Source organism: Gorilla gorilla, chromosome 10 (genome assembly GCF_029281585.2).
Source record: "Gorilla gorilla gorilla isolate KB3781 chromosome 10, NHGRI_mGorGor1-v2.1_pri, whole genome shotgun sequence".
In the NCBI taxonomy this organism is placed as follows: Eukaryota; Metazoa; Chordata; class Mammalia; order Primates; family Hominidae; genus Gorilla; species Gorilla gorilla.
In genome coordinates this window covers 34560800-34580645 of record NC_073234.2, presented here as the reverse complement: position 1 = coordinate 34580645, position 19846 = coordinate 34560800, and the positions used below count along the sequence as shown (strand labels likewise).

The 19846-nt window shown below is 36.6% G+C and overlaps 1 protein-coding gene across 33 annotated transcripts in view; it reads right to left on the bottom strand.

The window, feature by feature from the left end:
- Window positions 1–19846, bottom strand: part of PLEKHA5 (pleckstrin homology domain containing A5) — a 245060-nt gene that overhangs the window by 175969 nt on the left and 49245 nt on the right. The window lies entirely within an intron of this gene.

The following is a 19846-nucleotide window of genomic DNA, read 5'->3' as shown; positions in this document are numbered from 1 at the left end:
AAAATTTTTTTTATTGGTACATAATATCTATACATATTTAAGGGGGATGGGTGATACTTTTGTTGCTGCATGGAAAGTGTAATGATCAAGTTAGGTTATTTGAGGGGATCCATCACCTCAAGTACTAATCATTTTTCTGTGTTGGGAACATTTTAGGTCTTCTAGCTATTTATTCAGAAATGCATTTAATACATTGTTGTTAACTATAGTCACCCTACTCTGCTATCCAACATTTGAGCTTCTTCCTTCCATCTAACTGTATGTTTGTACCCACTAACCAACCTTTCTCCAGCTCCCCCTCCCCCTATACTGTCATCATTCCACTGTCGACCTCCATGATATTCATTTTTTTAGCTTCCACTTAAGAATGCGAACATGTGCTGTTTGTCTTTCTGTGCCTGGCTTATTTCACTTAATGACCTCCAGTTCCATCCATGTTGCTGCAAAAGACATGATTTCATTCTCCTTTAGTGACCCTTTTCAAAAAGTTTGAGATTTCACCTTAGAGAATAAAATATAGAATCAGCTACACACAGCTTCAGAAAAAAAGCTCAAGTCGTAGAATGTGCTTTTCCTCCATGGCTTCTGTGGTCTTCAGGTTTAATGCTACTTTTTGCTGGGACTTGGTATCTCAACAAAGAGTATCTTGCAGTACAAATATTTACATCAAACTTTCTAAGTGTGGTTGGCTACTGAGCAACTGCAAGCTCCTAAGATCACACTGCCATGTATTCATGAAACAAGTCCGAATTTTAACCAACCACTGGGGAGAAAAACCAGTGGCAACAGGATCTTGAAAATGAGAAATAAACCACAAGTTAGAAACAGATGCTGCCATCACTGCCACCACTTCATTCTTTGGGACAAACCAGTGACACTCCTCAGTACAAAACACTGACAATCAGTCATGAAGTACTGACACTACATGTTGTTGATAAAAGATTTTTATTTATATTTTACTGCTTTCTCACCCAGATATATCTACAGAAGGCATTTTTTCAAAAAAAGAAAACAAGTATTTTGATTTTTAAATATTCGAACTTTAGGAAGATCTCTACCAAATCAGGAGCTTATATTTGCAAGAGTCTTAGGCAGAGGTATAAATTCTGCATAATAATTTGTTACTGTCTTACAAAAAAGAATTGTAAATTTTAAAACATATTTCCATAAAATAACTGTAATGATCCAGTGACTTTTACTGCAGTGATAAATCCTTAGCATCTACTTATCATATGGCAAGATAATGAATAGACCTAATTATACATTATTTTGGCATTCAAGCTGTCTTTTGCTATAGACTATGTTTAGACTATAAGAAAATTTGTCATGTTTTGCTAGAAAAACAAAAAAACAAACCCATACATGAAATAATTTTGCTGCTGAGTAATGGTCTTATAGAAAAATTTTAAAAACATATTTCACTATGTAAATAAAAAAATGGGGATGAGGTATAACTATTCCTGCATTCTGCTAAAAGACAGAAAAATAAATATTTCTTAGCGCTCCTTTCCCCAAAATCAGAATAGTCACTTTTTTTTCCCACTCTGCCTAAGGATATTGTTAATCAGATAGTTAATATCTTAAGTATTAAAAATTTGTAATTAAAAAAATCTGCCCCCTTTGTTCATTCACACAATCATTCATTCCACAAATATCTACTAAGCATTAACTACGTACCAGACACTGTTCTATGTATTACACGTAACAGCAGTAAAAAGGTCTATGCTCTCATGGAGCATATATTCTCATGGGGGATGAAACTCAATAAACAAAAGACTACATGAGATAGTGGAAAAGGGTTATGCAAAGAACTAAGACAGGTTCAGTGACTCAGTGAATGGATTGTCAGGAAAAGCCCTGAGGGCCAACAGTTAAGCACTGACTTAAGGTCACAAAAAGGGGAAAAGAAATCCGGATAGAGACAGTGGACAGTTAGTTTAAAGGCTCTAAGCCTGGCATATCTGAGATGAAAGAAGACTTCTGTGACTAGAGTATGGTAGGGTGAGAGGAAAACAGCTGTAGAAGTAGAAAAGCCAACTAGGGTTAGACTTACAAGTCAGATAATGAACTTTGGATTTTATTCTAAGTGCTATGGAAAGCCACTGGAAGACACTGACAAGATCTGAATTACATTTTTATATTTTAAGAAAATGAATCTAGCTAGTGTGGAGAATGGATTGTAAAGGGTCAAGAGCGGAGAAGCAGGGGAAAAGCAAAAAGGCTGCCACAGTTGTCTGAGTGAAAGATGATGGTGGCAAAGACGAGAGGTGTGGCAGAGATGGAGAGAAGTGAGCAGATTTGGGATACGTTTTGGAGGGGAGGAAGTGTCAACAGGGCTCACTGATGACAGACTGGAGGTGAGGTGGGGTGATGTTAACTGAAGGAAAGAGAAAAATTGAGAATGGCTGCAAAGGCAGCAAAGTTGTTTTCTCTAACTGTATATATTAGACACTATATGAAGAGGTCAGTGAATGAGGAGATGAGGAAAGAGGTGGAGATGAAGATTTATGGCTGACGGGCATACGGTGTAAAAAGAGCCTTGGAAGTGAACGAGGTGACTTAAACACACACACACACACACACACACACACACACACACACACACACACACAACACCGGATAGACTCTGTGACTTCAACAATGCCAACTGTGTGCCTAGTCCTATGCTCGGTGTATCTTTGGGAAAAACAGATCTTTGTCTTCAGGGAGCTTCTATCAGAGAAGACAAGTGCAAACATAATAAACGATGTAGTACATTAGAAAGTGGTAAGTGCTATGAAAGAAAAAGCAGAGTGTGGCTCAGGAGTGTGGTTACAGTAGTGAAATTAAAGAGGAGTCAGGATAAGCATCATTCAAAAGGTGAGACGTGAGCAAAAAGGGAACAAAAAGACAGGCAGAGGAAAAGGTCAGTGTTTAAGACCCTGAGGCATGAATACATAACATTTTCCAAAATAAGTATTGGTGACATATTTGAAAAATAGCCAGAACAGTATGAGAGACTGGTCTGAATGGGAGACCAGCAGGATTGCAGCAGTGAGAAAAGGGCCAGAAAAGGAATGGTCATGAAAGCAGCATGAAACCCAGAAGGGTATGATGTCATAGAAGTCAGGAGAAAAGGGTGTTAAGGCTCAACGATGCTGAATGCTGCCAGGAAGTGAAGTAAGATCTGAACAGAGAGGTTCCTAGTGTTGGAAGTGCAGTGTGGAGTCAGTGGGGAAGAGAGCTAGCTACCTCTACAGAAGGGCAGGGAAGGAAGTACAGATGGCAGGAGGTATATTCACTTCTAAAGGTAATAGGACAGGTTGGCTCTTGGGATTTAACTAAATTCTTACTCTACCACAGCCAGTGAACAGGATTTGAAAATTTTAATTATGTCAACATGGTCAATCAGTGCTGGAATCCAAAAAACTCATTTTATTTTCTCATTCAATTATAAACCATGAAAAGAAAAATCACTACTCTATTTCTCTAAAAAAAAAAAAAAAAAAAAAAAAAAGAGAAAACAAGTTAAAAACTCATAAGCCAGAGTAGCAGCTTTGGCAGCAACACAATAGCAGCCACCATTTATTGAGATCCACTCTGGGTGTTGTGGATACATTAATCATCTTTTGTTTGTACAGGAATATTGTCACAGAGGTTTTACTATTCATACTGTGTATGAGGAAAGGTAAAACAGGGTTTCTCTGCTAGGAAATGGCAGGAAGGGATTAGAAGAAGCTTATGCTTTTTTACTTTGCCAGTGTCCCTCTTTTATTCACACCTGCTCAGAACAAGAGATCACAAAGGGGTAGGTTTTCTTCTTGCTTTGTAAGAGACACTCTTGCTAGCTAGACATGATATTTTTTATTCTTTATGACACCAGGAATTATGTTAGTTACCTTAATGCTCTATTGGAAAAATTACAAATTACTTGTTGACAGTTTGTGGTTCAAATTTTTTCACTATATGCATTTAACAATATACAAGATTTTACAGTCTAAAGACCTATGAAAAATCTACTATTAAATTGTCTTTATGTGTTAATTGAAAACATTTGATTGAAATAGTTAATCCTTAAAAAATGCTTAATCAGTACTGACATATAAAATATAATCTTTGTTGACAACTGAGAAAGGAAGATGACAGATTTTTCAAAAAGTTGAGAAAAGACTCATGAGATCTCACATTGTAGAAATAAAATATTCTTCCAGAAATCAGACTCAATAAAATACAGTTCAATGTCATGGAAAAAAACATAACTATTGCTTTTCGAAAACCGAAACTAGATACACTTCAGTCATCTCAATTAGTGTAGGTAAGGCAAACACCAGATGCTCATTAAACAAAGTTATTTAATTGCAACAAAGAGAAAGATGCCAAAGTAAACAGAATAATCAATAGAGAATGGCTTCACAAATTGAAGTTCATCTGTAGTATGGAACACATCATGCAGCTGTCAAAAATAATAGGCAGAAGTGTGTGCACTGCCATGGAAGATATCTATGATATACATACATTATTTTTGTATGTATGTGTGTATATATATATCTCATAGATATATACCTAAAAGGCAGGTAACAGAATGGTATATGTTAATAGCCTAGATACAGGCTACTTTCACTTTTTTTTTTTTTTTTTTTTTGAGACAGGGTCTCTCTCTCTCTCACCCAGGCTGGAGTGCAATGGCGCAATCTCAGCGCACTGCTGCAGCTTCCACCTCCTGGGCTCAATCAATCTTCCCACCTCAGCCCTCAGAGTAGCTGAGACTAAGGGTGTGTGCCAGCACGCCCGGCTAAATTTTTGTATTTTTTTGTAGAGACAGGGTTTCACCATGTTGCCCAGGCTGGTCTCGAACTCTGGACTCAAGTGATCTGCCTGCCTTGGCCTTCCAAAGTGCTAGGATTACAGGGATGAGCTATCACTCACCTGGTCTCTTTACTTTATATCCTTTTGTGCTATAGCAATTGTTCTGATAAGCATGTATCAGTTATGTAATTAACAATTAAAAAGAAAGACAAGAAATGAGGGAAAAAGGGGTTGTGGGAGGAAGGGAAAGGAAATAAAAAGGGAAATAACAGGAGCCAGGAATAAGATGGCAGGCACATGTGCTAGCAGTGTGGTATGGAGAGATCTGGAGTGTGATGGTTCAGGTTCAAGTCCTAGTCCTGTTACTAACTTTGCGCAAGTTGAACTCCAAGGTTCAGAGGTTTCGTTTACTGAATAGTCTTACTACGGTAAGACTATTTCTCACCCTACAGAATTATTGTGAACATTACCATGAGAAAATTTTTGAAATGTGACAAACACAGTGTCTGGTACAGTATAAATGCCCAATAAATGGTAGCTATTTTATGTTTTGAAATTAAAATGCTAAAGAAAACAGCTTTACCTATAATTTGACTTTTATACCTTAAAGTATATTTGATATAAACCCTTTTCATTAGTTTTAATAAGTAGGTATTAATGATGATCACAAAGCCAATTCAGTAGAATATATGCTGGCGGTACTACTAGAAATGTATTTCATCTGAGATTTCCAATTCCAGCTTTGCAAGTCCCTAGAGCACTGGTCCTTGTTCATACAACTTTGAATCCTAAAATCTGTGCCTCTTATCCAGAAATTTCAATATTCAATTTGTCTGTATAATGAAACTTGTAAATACCTGTACCCCCTGAAGTCATTCTGCAGTAGAGAGGTAAAAGGGGGATACTAATGAGGGGCATTTCTCCAGACCATTCTTTCATATTTAAAAAAATCACTTGGAAGGGATGTAAATTTGTACAACCTCTATGGAAATCAGTATGAAGATTTCTCAATGAACCAGAAATAGAACTACCAGGTGATCTAGCAATCCCACTACTGGATATCTACCCAAAGGAAAAGAATTCATTATATCATAAAGATACATGCACTTGTATGTTTATTGTAGCACCATTCACAATAGCAAAGATACGGAATCAATCTAACTGTCCATCAGTGGAGGACTGGATAAAGTAAATGTGTATATACACAATGGAATACTATTCGGCTATGAAAAAATAATAAAATCATTTCTTTTGCAGCAACATGGATGGAACTGAAGGTCATTATCTTAAGTGAAACAACTCAGACACAGGAAAGATAAATACTGCAGCTCTCACTTATAAGTGGGAACTAAATAATGTGTACACATGGAAGCAGAGTATGGAATGAAGGACAATGGCGACTGACATGATTTGGATATTTGTTCTGCCCCAGTCTCATGCTGAAATGCAATCCCCAATGTTGGAGGTGAGGCCTGGTGGGAGGTGTTTGGGTCATGGCGGTGGATCCCTCATGGCTTGGTGCTGTAGTAGCAATACTGAGTGAGTTCTCATGAGATCTGGTTGTTAAAAGTGTGAGGCACCTCTCTCCCTACCATTCTTTCTTTTAAAGCTCCTGCTCTGGCTCTGTGACATGCCTGCTCCCACTTTCCCTTCTGCCATGAGTAAAAGCTCCCCAAGGCCTCCCCAGAAGCAGAGTAAATACCAGCACCATCCTTGCACAGCCTTGCAGAACCATGAGCCAATTAAATTTCTTTTCTTTATAAATTATCCAGCCTCAGATATTTCTTTATAGCAATGCAAGAATGGCCTAATACAGGGACTCAGAGGGATGGGAGGGTAGGAGAAGGGTGGATGATGGGAGGTTGCTTGGTAGGTACGATGTGCTGGGAGGCTCTCTGGTAGGTACAACGTGCATTGCTCCAGTGATAGATGCACACTGAAGGCCCTGATTTTACCACAATGCAATATATATCAATGTAGTAAAACTGCACTTGTACCCTATGATTATATACAAATTAAAAAAATCAAAACTCTAAATCAGAATAAATGTCCAAGTATAAAATTCATATCTAACTTTCCATTTGAAGTAAGAAATTGATTAAAAATTTAAACTGCCTTCTCACAAGAACCTAATTTAATCAACATTATTTGCTTTTAAAATATTGGCTTCATGTGTTCCCAACATGGGGTCTACTGAAAGCTCATAAATTATCTTAATAAACAAAGTCTTACCTAATGAAGCATCATTCTTGTGAATCTTACTATATTCTGCCCCTCTTCTAAGTATTAAGACTTTCCTTCTTAAAAAATCAAAACCACATTAACATTGCACCCTCTTATGTTTAAAGTTGACTCACATGCTACTGTCCTTGGATTTATGCACCTCATAAACACTCCAAAACCTAATCTACAATGTAAAAGTCTAAAATCTGAAACAGGGGTCAACAAATTTATTCTGTACAGGACCAGATAGTAAATATTTCAGGCCTTGTGGACCCAACAGTGTGTCAAAACTATCAACTTTGCCAGAGTGAGAAAGTAGCCATACACATTACATAAACAAATGAGTATGGCTGCATTCCAACAAAGCTTTATTTACAAAAACAGGCAGCAGGCTGGATTTGGTCCACAAGCCACAGTTACTAATCCCTAATCGAAAGTATTAGTTAAGTAGAATGTCTATGATAGTCTCATCACTCCTTAAAAGTTTAGGACCACATGCCTCTGATCAATTATTTACTAGATCAATTTCACTTATTAATGATTAGGTTTACTAATTTTAGTAAGAATAAATTCTTTTCTTTTTTATTTTTTGAGACACAGGGTCTGACTCTGTGGCCCACGCTGCACTGCAGAGGTGCCATCTGGGCTCAATGAAACCCCTTCCACCTCCCAGGTTCAAGCAATTCTCCTGCCTCAGCCACGCGAGTGGCTGGGACTAGAGGCGAATGCCACCATGCCCGGCTAAATTTTTTTTGTATTTTGAGTAGAGACGGGGTTTCAACCATGTTGGCCAGGCTGGTCTTGAACTCCTGACTTCAAGTGATCTGCCCGCCTCGGCCTCCCAAAGTGCTGGGATTATAGGTGTGAGCCACTGTGCCAGGCCAAGAGTAAATTATTTTCTATTCTTATAATTTCATTAGGGTTCTCCTTAATATTTAATTTTTCATAATTCCACATTTCATTAACTAAAGTGAACTTAATCAGTCTTTCCTCATGAATCTCATTTTCTAAAATTTGTCCTTTTTACACCTTTGACTTCTCTCCAAGTTTCCTATGAAAAGTAGAAATGTCAGCACTTCTCTGTAATTAACTGCTTTTATAAAATTGAAAAATAAAGCAAGCATTTACATGTTTACTTTTTCCTTCATTAAAATTAAAAATAAAAATACTAAAAATTTTTTTAAATTCAAGTCAATTGTTAATAAAGATATCCTTTTAAAGTACGGTAGCAAGCCTCTAAGATGACCCTCAGTGATCCCCAGCCTATACACGGACTATACAAGGGTATACACACCCTTGTATAGTCCCCTCCTGCAATGAATCAAGGCTGGCCTTTTTCACCAATAAAATATGACAAAAGTGACACCCAAAGCTAAGTCATAATGGCAGTGCGGCTTCTACCTTACTCTCTTAGGCTTGGTCACTATGGACAAAGCCAACCACCATGTCATGGGTCACGCAGCCTTGTGCAGAGAAACCAACTACCCACCATCAACTTGCCAGACACGTGATCCTCCAGCATGAGCTTTCAAGCTTGCAGAGACTAAAGCCTTAAGCTCATAAGGCTCATCCAACCTCCTAAGAGAACCTGAGCCAGAACTACCCAACCAAGCAGCTTGAGAATTCCTGACTCACAGGAACAGGGAATGTTAATAAATGATTATTGCATTATGTTTAGAGGTGATTTGAGAAAACAGCTGATATTCCTGTATCTAATTAGGTTACAACGTATCTTATTTTGTATAACTGAATATTTTGGTTCTTGGCAGCAGCAGTTGAAAAACAATCATCTGTACTGCAATAAGATGAGTTCAGGGGACAAGACTGACAACAACAACAACCAATTAGGCCGCATGGTAGTGATGGATGCTAGCCTGTTCATTCAACAACATTCAACATTAACTCAAAGCATTCAGTGTGGGAAGCTGTGTGTCAGGCTATTAAAGTATTAACAGTTTGATTTCTACATACTGGTCTATGACCCACAGTTATATGCAAGAAATAATCCCTACTTCACTCCCATTCTTGCCCATGTAAATCTCACTGTTTCACAGGGCACTGTGTTTTTAAATCTTGGTCTGACCCATTAGTGGATAATGAAATGCAGTTAACAGGATGTTTGCTACCAGTACTTTAAAATAACAAAACAGAAGAGAAGGTATAGGTGGTAAAGGGAAGAAAGTATTTTCATTTTAGTATTATATAAAGTGGACAGTGGGTCATCCAATAATATTTATTTCTTATTGCGAGTCATGGTCAAAAAAAATTAAAATAAATGACATAAAATACCAAATATGTTTACATCATAGGAAACTAATTAGTCACCACACTCGTCCAGTTAGCTGCCAGCTCATTTTCCTTTTCCAACTTCTCTTTTGCATGCCCTTTAAATAGCTAGGCTTCACTGCTCATTTTGTTTTCACACTGATATTTTTAAATTCCTGTGAAAATTGGCTCTGGCTCAGTTGCTTTTTTCCTAATCTCAGTTCTGCTTATCTTGAGAGGGCTGAGAATAGGAAAGTCTCTTCTCCTTTGGGACAACCCATTTAAAACACACCTAATGGTTGTCTCACAAGAGTAAGGCAAGCAAAAAGAGGAAGATCAGATAGGGAACTTGCAATAACACTGAGATAGCTGAAATTTCTGGCTAAATGAATCATCTTCAGTTCTCCAACATGCTAGAAATGATTAGATATGCTGGGCTTTCAAGGTTAATTTTTAACTCTAGAATGTCCAAGCAATAACCATATTTCCTACTAAGACTTTTAGATTGTCATCACTCATGTGCAGCATGTAAAGCTCTCTGATTTCATGATGAGGGCCACAGATGTAGTACACATCTTGAATGCAATAAGTTATCTCTCAGCTTTCTCTCCTGCAGCACCTGGCACAGTGCTTTGCATCAACCTGAATAAATGAGTATTTTTTAAAAGAAATTATTTGGGGAATTGAAAGACCAAAAAAGGAAATATTTATCCAACTGATAATTCATTTACTTATTTGCAATGCTTCAAGAGAAAGGCATTATTATCCATAAGGAAGTTTTCCTAGCTTTAAACCAGTATTTCTATCCCTGAAAATATAATTACCAGTAAATATAACAAAATATTTCCTAAAACTTTTTAACAAGATAAAGGAGGATTTCAAGATTGGGTTTTTTCTATCAAAAGGTGAAGTGAAGCTGACACTAACAGTAAGAATTCAAAGAGTAAGACTCAGCTGAATAATAACTTTTAAAATATACGACACAAGGAGGAAATGAAGAAGCACCATGTTGTAAGCAGATTTTAACAATTAATAAAGAAACAGATTAATGTCTTTGGAAAAGCACAGAAAAGCAAGTAACCAAATTCCACTAGAATGAGGTCAAGAATAGAAAGTGGGGGCATTAAATCACAAAAGCTCTAATGAAAGGAAAATTCTGGCTGTTCTCAAAAGAGCCCTTTTCTAAGCAACATTCTCATTTTTATTAATTTTTCAGAAAGGAGTTATTTATGTCAATAAAATTTTAGCAGTTATGTCACCCTAGTCCTTATCATTGGTCTACACAAGACTTGAGAGCAGTCTGTTTAATGGTCTGAATAGCATGAATATGTTGATACGAGTCAAATTTATTTTCCTAACCCATTCCTGAGTTGCAGACTGGTATACCAAACTTCCTGCCTGAAATTTCCATTGGCTTTCCCACAACAATCTCAAACTTAACTTACCAAAAACGAATCTCTTGTTGATCTCCCACCTTCAATCCACAACTCCTCCCTGACCCACTGCCCTTTCCCCCAAAAGAACAAATATTTTTTCCTATTTCTAAGCATGAACTCTCCACTCAGCTGCATGAATCACAGGGCTGCAATTTATTCCTCTCTTCTAACCCAAGAAATCCTATGTAGTCTATCTGCAAAATCTCCACTTCAAATGGTCTACCTTCCTCCATCTCTGCTGACACTTTCTTCATCTATTTATCATCTTTCTTCATTTAGACAAATGCAATAGCTTCTTAACTATTCTCCTTGTTTCTACTGTAATTCTCACATCATTTAATTCTCCAAAAAATGCCAAGACTTCAATGAAGCTACTAGGTCCTGCACAGTGTGGCCCCGGTCCCCCTCACCAGCCATGGCTAGGGGACCCCATCTTGCTTGCCTAGTTCCAGGCACACTGGGTTCTTTTAGACCCTGTGAGTGTCTTCAGCCTAGAAGGTTCTTCTCTGGTAAACTAAATATATGTCCAGTCTCAGGTTCAATGCATTTAAACACACTTTATTGACCAGTGTAAAAACTTGTCTAATGTCTATCTTTGCTCTATGTTGACAGCTGCAAGAATTTAGGGACAGTGCCTGTTTTATTCATCACTGTGACCCCAAAAGTTACCAGAGGTCTTGGTGTATAATAAAAGCTCAATAAACATTGGTCATTGAAAGGCTTTCTTTTACATCGAATCCCATTTACCATTAAGTATATATAATGCCTTTACACATAAATTATAAATGCAAACAGACAATGACAAGGTAAAATAAAAAATGAATTTAATTTGAAAAAGGAATAGAATCTAAATCAACATAATATGTATTATAAATCTGTTCTTTTGTCTTTAGGGATTACAAGTTTATTAATACAGTACTTCCATAAGTTGAATCTGCAAAATAAGACCTTAAAGGTAAACAAGCATCATGGTCTGATACAGTTATTCCATTGAAATATTTACTCTAAGTTGCCCATTGCCAGAAGCATCAATAAAATTTCAGAACCAGGAACATCATTTCTAATCTAATATGATTGAAATCTTTATATGAAAGACAGATTAATGAAATTTTAATGTTTTAAATTCTTATCTTCCTATATTTTTCTTTCTCATACATTCATTACACTAGAAGTATAATTTTTGTCTTTTCAAAGTGAAAATAACATGCTGATCTGAAAACAGATTTTATTTATGAAAAAAATGTATTAAGATAGGATGAAAGAAAGAGGAGGGAAATAACAATTTTGTGGGAAGGTAGGAGCAGAGAGGATTGGTAACTTTAAATTGCCTCTCTAATTCTACTTCAAAGTCCTTATGTCCTTAATGTTAAAGTAAACTTCTAGTCTGGACACTTCTTTACACTCAACTCTATTTGTATCTGCTCTTGACAACCTAGTAATGCTCAAACCTGCATATGTGTGAAGTGGCCACACTTTCCTTACCACCTAATCGACTTCATTTTTTTCTATTTTTCATAATGACCTTGATGAGAATGGCAATGTTCTGACAGGTGGCAGACCAAAAATGGTCTTCACTGCTTGAAGAAAAAAAACACAAATAAGTAAGTAATTTGTCAAAGAATCTTAGCAAACAAGTAGTCGTTTCTCTGAAGCTTGGTCAGCCACCACTTACTAGGCACTCTATCAGAAGAAATGTTTCTCACCCAACTGGGAAAGAAACATAAATTGAAACAGATCACATTTAAAAAAAATTAAAATGGCCTAGTTTCATTTTCATAAAAATATGTTCTTGTATGTTACCTTTATGGGTTCTACACCTCAGTAAGGTAGAAACACTCATTCAACTCAATTACCATTCTTTTCCTACTTCTCTAAGTGTTCCATTTAAAATCATCAGATAGGAATACAGAACTTATCTATATTCTAGTCCCCTTCCACACTAAAAAGATCTGACTTTTATATCCAGTAGAATATTGCAGAAATGGCAAAACTTGACCTCTGAGCTAGGTCACTGAAGCCCTTGTGGCTTCTCTTTGCTTTCTCTTGCATCACTCACTAGGTGTAAAGCCAAGCACCACGACTGAAGAACTGAAGCCACCTGCTAACAACCTGGATCAACCTGGAAACAGTTCCTGCAGCCCCAGACAAGCCTGCATCTTAACTGTAATTAAGACTAACATCTTAACTATAATCTGCTAAGAGAACCTGAGCCAGAACCACCCAGCTAAGTCACTTCCATAATTCCTGACTCACAGAAACTGAGATATTAAATACTTACTGTTGACTAAGACACAATATTTCCTCAGTTTTCATTCACCATGTGTACTACCAATTAAGTTCAGTGTATCTAGAAATTTTAGATTTCGATAGGAAAACACTTTGCAATCCAAACCTGGAGTGCAAAAAGTCAGATCTAGACATAGCAAAAGCGGGCTTTTGGAACTTCATTTGTAAGACCTCACATATGTTAACTTGTTTCTAATGGCCAGAATGCTACTAGACAAGGCACTTTAGAGTACTGATAAAGACAGTCATATAGAAGATGCTCATTACATGCTTGATACGTCAGTGAACCAATAAATGCAGGTGGAATAAAAGAAACTATAATGCCATAGGTGGTTAGAGTCATAGGACACACATCTTTGTAATTACTTATTGACAACATCTCTTTCAACCACCAGAGGGCAGAAACAGCATATTGTTATTCCTCGACCTTCTGATTTAACAAAGCATTTAGAAGGAATAAAATATAAATTCTGCACAAAAAGAGAGAAAGGAATGTTTCTTAATAAATAGGAAGCTATTAAATTCTGCATACAATGCCCAAAAAAGCTTATAGATGAAAGCTCAGTTAGAATATAGGACTTCAAGGGGTGGATACGAATCATAAATGGTATTCTAAAAAAGGAAGAAAGCAAAAAACAAGAGGTTGAGAGCTTTGGGTCAGTTTCAAAAAAAACATGACCAGAGGGAATGTAGACTGGACTCAATTTCAATCTAAACTTTTTGCTCTTACTCCATTTTTTCTAGCTACTAATTAGAAAGTAGTTGGTATTATTCTATAGAAAGAAGTAAACTTGGTATACTAAATTCAAGCTTATTTTCAGTTATTCACGTTATTACAATCCAACTTTCTTGTTCTATTTCATCAAAACGAACATCACTGTGAATCTGCCAGGAGCTACATCTACTGCCAAGTGCAGTGCCCAGAAAGAAATAATCACCCTCACTGTGGCCAACCTAACTTAGACCTATTATCTGACTGCAGATGTGACAATGTCCTTTGATATTTTATTATATATCAAGTACTTCCCAACTGCTCTGTGATTTTTAATGGTACCACCCAGCAAACAGTTTATTGAATTATATTTCTATATATTGTCATTTTCTACTGAACTGAAAGCTTACTCCTAACAAAATTAGCACAGCCATTTTCCTTTTTCTTCAAGTTACCTAACTAAGCTAGAGCCAGGGACAACTAGCCTTATTATTAGTATTTTATGGGACCTCTGGCAAATTATGTTGTATCTATGGGTTTATGGTCTGAGTCCTAAGACATGTATGTGTTTGGCAAGTATATTTATGAGCCTAGAGAGACAGATAACAAATGAAATGCAATCCAAATATTTCACAAAGGATATTCTTATGAAAGAGACTGAAGAAGATAAATGTGTTAATTCTTGATTAATCTAAAAGGCATTAATAAAAATATCCCATCCCCTCAACTACAATAAATAACAAGATTTTATATGTATTTGTGTGTTATTAATTAGTTAATGGCTATCCTTGGAACAACTTGATCTTCATTACTTTTTGTTTCACTGGGCCCCTACAGATATGGAGACTCCCGAATCATTTGCATTCTTTAAGATATGTTAAGTACACAGGCATTCTTCATGGGAATGGGACTCTTCCAGCCTCAAATAACAGAAAATCCAATTCAAATTAGCTTAAACAAAAGGAGGGAATGTATTGGTTCAATTAATTTAAAAGTTCAGGAGTAGATTCAGGAATGGCTAGATCCAGAGACTCAACCAATATGATAAAGTGTGTATCTATCTGTCTCTGTTCTTTACCTCCTACCCTTCTCTCTCCTCCTCCCAGGCCATCCCTACCCCTCCTCTCTCTGTCTTTCTGTTATTGCCCCATGAGGACAGCTCTAGGCTGACATCTTTACAGCTTCAAATCCAACATAAGACATTCTCGTTCTCCAGAGCTTAAGGAAAGTCCAGGGATCTAGTATTACTGGTCCAGCTTACATAATGTGCACACTCTGGTCAATGACAGGATCAGGAGGTATGGAACAAATACTGGCCAGACCTGAGTATAATAACAAGTACTGAATAAGGAGTTTTTCTCCAAGGTAAATGTGAGTTAGATTCTCAGAAGAAACAGAGGATGGACAGGGCACAAAAGAAATGTACGCCATCTCTGTATCACAGTTTCAAAGAGGTCCATTAATCTCCTCTCCAAAGTGAAGAACCAACGTTAAGAAAAAAAAAAAGGTATAGAGAAGAAGTACATTTCTAAAATGTACTTAAATCTAACCTTGCACTATATTGCTCACAAGTAACTGATACCTTAATCAAATGCAGTGCCTTACTCTGCTTCCTCAACTTGTAAGCACTGCATTTGCCTCCACTGACTATATAACAATCACTTCTTGAAGTACTGTTTTGTCTTCTGACTGTGGCTTCCAGGACCTGCATTAGGGGAGTTCTACCTCTCTGATTTTTATAGGTATTCCCCAGTGTCCTCTCCTCTTTTTCTATCTTATCACTTCTATTCAAATAACTCTCAAATATTCATTTCCAGGCTAAAAATTCTTTGAAAAATTCCATTCCCACATTTTTAAAAACCAAATGTAGATCTCAAAACCTATAGCCACACTCAAAATATTCAAAACAAACGTCACTTATTCTCTTCAACAAAATCAGCCTTTCCTACCTCTCAATCTATCTGTGAAATAATCTGATCATTCAGACATTCTGTCTTCCATGAAGACTTCCTTCCCCTCTCTCTTCACAAGACAGGGGTATGCTTTCACAGCACCCTACTCACCGGCATAGTACTTATCCCATTTCATTGTGATGACTAGCTTACTTAATGAGCTCTTACACGAGAATATAAACTCACTAGCAAGGGCATAGCTGTATCTCACATGTACATCCTACCTGCCAAGTACTTATCCCATTTCATTGTGATGACTAGCTTACTTACTGAGCTCTTACACGAGAATATAAACTCACTAGCAAGGGCATAGCTGTATCTCACATGTACATCCTACATGCCAAGTACAAATAGCCAGTAAATAAAAAGTCCCCAGCAAATGTTTAATGAGAAAGGGGCAGAGGGATTCATTTTTATTAAAGATCTGTCAGCCATAAAACCAGATTTTTGGGGGTTTACTATTCAAATAGACTATGGCTTGATAAATAAGGTCTAGGCAACAAGACTGCTACCAAAATTTATACAGCAAAAAGTCAGGGAATATAATGAAAATTTAAAAATCACTACTTTCTTCTTATCTTTTTCATAGCCATTCCCCGAGGATTTTTAAAATTACTTTTAAAATAATAATAATAGATATTAAACACTAGGAAACTTTGTTCCTCCAAAGGACTAAAAACAACAGTCCATCCATAGGCACCAGACGTGGTTTCTGTAGAGGCCTTAACAAATTTTTCCTTATAAGACCAGGCACAGTGGCTCATATGCCTGTAATCCCAGCACTTTGGGAGGCTAAGGCAGGTGGATAATCTGAGGTCAGGAGTTCGGGACCAGCCTGGCCAACATGGTGAAACCCTGTCTCTACAAAAAAACACAAAAATTAGCTGGGCGTGGTGGTGCACACCTGTAGTCCCACCTACTCGGGAGACTGAGGCAGGAGAATCATTTGAACCTGGCAGGCAGAGGGTGCAGTGAGCCAAGATCGCACCACTGTGCTCCAGCCTGGGCAATAGAGCAAGACTCCATCTCAAAAAATAAAAAAAGAAAGAAAATAAAAAATCTTTCCTTGTAAGTATCAAGCATCCCAGCTGCTGTTCCTTGAAACACCAAGAGATGGCCTTCTGGGGCAGAGCAGACTGAGAACAACTAACTCAATCATTGAAACCCAAACCACTTGCTTCTCAGTGACATGCCTCTTAACATTAAAGTGTCATTACAATCTGAATTTTGGTTTGAGAAATTCATTATTATCGGTTTCTGTGACACTAAACATACTACTTAATATTCTACATTTTCTCACCTGTAAAACGATAATACTAATAATTATCCTACAGGGTTGTTGATAATAAGTGAACACGTAGGAAAAGTACCTAAAGCACATTTGGTGCTCATAAAAAAGAGAATATGGTAACAGTGGCTCTCTGGCACTCATAGAGGAAACTAAGGTTTGCTGGCTTCACTAAGCTGACACCTCTTTCCAGAGTCAGCTGATAATGATAACAGCTTTCTTTAATCTATACAAGGGAGATACTATTTATACTCATCTATCTATCTATGTAAAATACAATAATATTTCCTTTTCATGACTCCTTAAGTTGTATATAATTTTAAACAAACTTGCACACTGAATTCATCCTTGCTGTTTCCCCCACTCTCCTTTTAATCTCCTTTAAGTTAACCATGTTTTGGTGTTTATTTTCACTAGTGGTTTTTAAACTTTAATTAGCAACAGCTCTGTTTCATTGCTCTTCAGAAATTTAACTTTCAAAAAGCATAAACTTGTTTTGTTCATCTGTGACGAAATGACAACAGCTTTGTTTTGTGGGACGTTTAAACATTATTCTCTTTGATTTTCTTCTTAAGTCTGTTCACACTGACACCAAATAGTTGCAGTCTGTGTTGTTTTAGTACATTACACATAACCTTAGAAACCTTATCCTATTCAGTCTGGCATTTGACAGCAAATAAGAAAGTTAAATATGCTGTATTTCTAATATTATACTTGTTGGGTTCAGTACTTATACTTATTTTTGTTTATTTCTAAGCAGCAGACAAAATGTTTCTGGTATTTTATTTCTTCTCCATTACTTCTGTATAATTCTGACGGCAATAATGCAAGGCAACATTAATTCAATGTAAAGCCGGCACTAGAAATATGATAAGGGAGAAGAGGAGGGTCTAGTCAATGCTACTTCGTCTTGCTATTGTTAGAGTACTCAAATTAAGTTAAAAGTACATTTCAACTTCCATTATTAACTATAAGCAAAATTACAAATAACATGGACATTTTCTTAAAACCACCTTGGTTCCATTAAATTTTGTCATTCATTTTAAAGTTCCCATATACAACACCTTTGCAAGAAACTGAAGCTTTTCCTTTAGGAAAGGATTGATGGAAAGGATTAATCTATGAGAATACAGCACAATCAAAATATCAAAAATGCCAAAACTGTCTCACTGGCAATAATAAAAGAAAGAAAGAAATCGCTTGGGTGCGAAAAAACAATCTGCTTCACAGCTCAAATTCTAGAAATGTAAAGAAAAAGTGCCCTCATATGGCCAAACAAAAAACTTAAAATTTTAGGAGCATGTGTTAACTCTTGCTCAAGACTAATTTTCTGGGCTTTAACTGGTATATAAATAAGTCTTAAAAAGTAAAAATAAATAATAATCCAACAACATAAATTTTTGCTGCCTTTAAAAAACATAACTGTTTGCTGCTAAAAATAACTACTGAAACCATAAGATAGAAAGCAAATTATGTAATATATAATCTTTTGAGAGCAAGGACTATGTAGCAGTAATCATCTTTGAGCTCACCCAGATCTAGACACATAATCCTCAGTTTTATTTCTGATGAAGCTAATGAATGCAGTCGAATTGCAGTTGAATACAAATTGTCCCAATCAGCAAAAACATCCTTGACATTACCCATTACCTTACCTTAGTTGTCTTAGATTAATAATTTGTTCTCTAAAGGGCTTTTTTTGAGTCTCACTCTGTTTGTTACCCAGGCTGAACTGCAGTGGCGCGATCTCGGCTCACTGCAACCTCTGCCTCCCAGGTTCAAGCAATTCTCGAGTCTCAGCCTCCCGAGCAGCTGGGATTACAGGCGCCTGCAACCACACCCGGCTAATTTTTTGTATTTTTAGTAGAGACGTGGTTTCACCATGTTGGCCAGGCTGGTCTCAAACTCCTGACCTCAAGTGATCCACCCGCCTAGGCCTCCCAAATTGCTGAGATAACAGGCGTTAGCCACCATGCCCGGCCCTAAAGGGCTTTTTAAAATATCAAAATAACCAATACAGCCACATTAATGTTTTTTCAGCATCACCTTTTACTATATTGAGTTAGTGGTATAGTAAGACTTCAAAATCTTTATTTCAATGCTATACAATTATTGTGCTTTATTCAACAAGAGATTTCAAAAACTTTAAAAGATAACACATTTTAGGTACTGTTGTTCTACTTCATTTAATCACATTACTTTCCTTTAATAATCTTATCTTAGTGCTAAATTTAAGTTCCTTTACAATCTAAGCAGAATTCAATTCTAATTCATACCAGTACTGGTCTGTGGCTATCCAATGTGCTATATAGTCTTCCATTTCGTTATACCTAGTTCAGGTCATCTCAAGTAAATAGTGAAATATTATAGAGTTCTTTTTAATCTGATATTTTCCATTATATTAGAGAATCAAAATTGATTTTTTTTTTTACAATTTCAACTATCTGCCTATCCATGTGAAACATATAAAACTTTAGAATGGTGGTTCTGAACGCTGACTGTGCACTGTGGAGTCCTTTAAAAACAGATCCCCAGGCTCCACACCAGAGGTATCTGACTTGGGTCTCAGGTGAGCTTAGGCTTGAAGCTGTGGCTGATGTTTTTTAGGAGCCGTAGGTGCACATAAAGCACAGTCTCAGGAATCGGCTTTGGAACACAGTTTAAAAAAAAAATACGATATATTTCAAAGATATATATTTTTAAAATATTTATATTACTTCTATAACAAACAATTCAGTTTTAAAAACTCATATGACCAACATATTTTAAATCACCATCGTATTGCATGGGTCTTTAGAAATATAATTGCAACAATCACTGTCAATTTTTTTTGGCCAAATAATTAGTCATCATATTGGTGAATTTCTAAAATATGCTTGCAGATGTAAAATAATTTGTG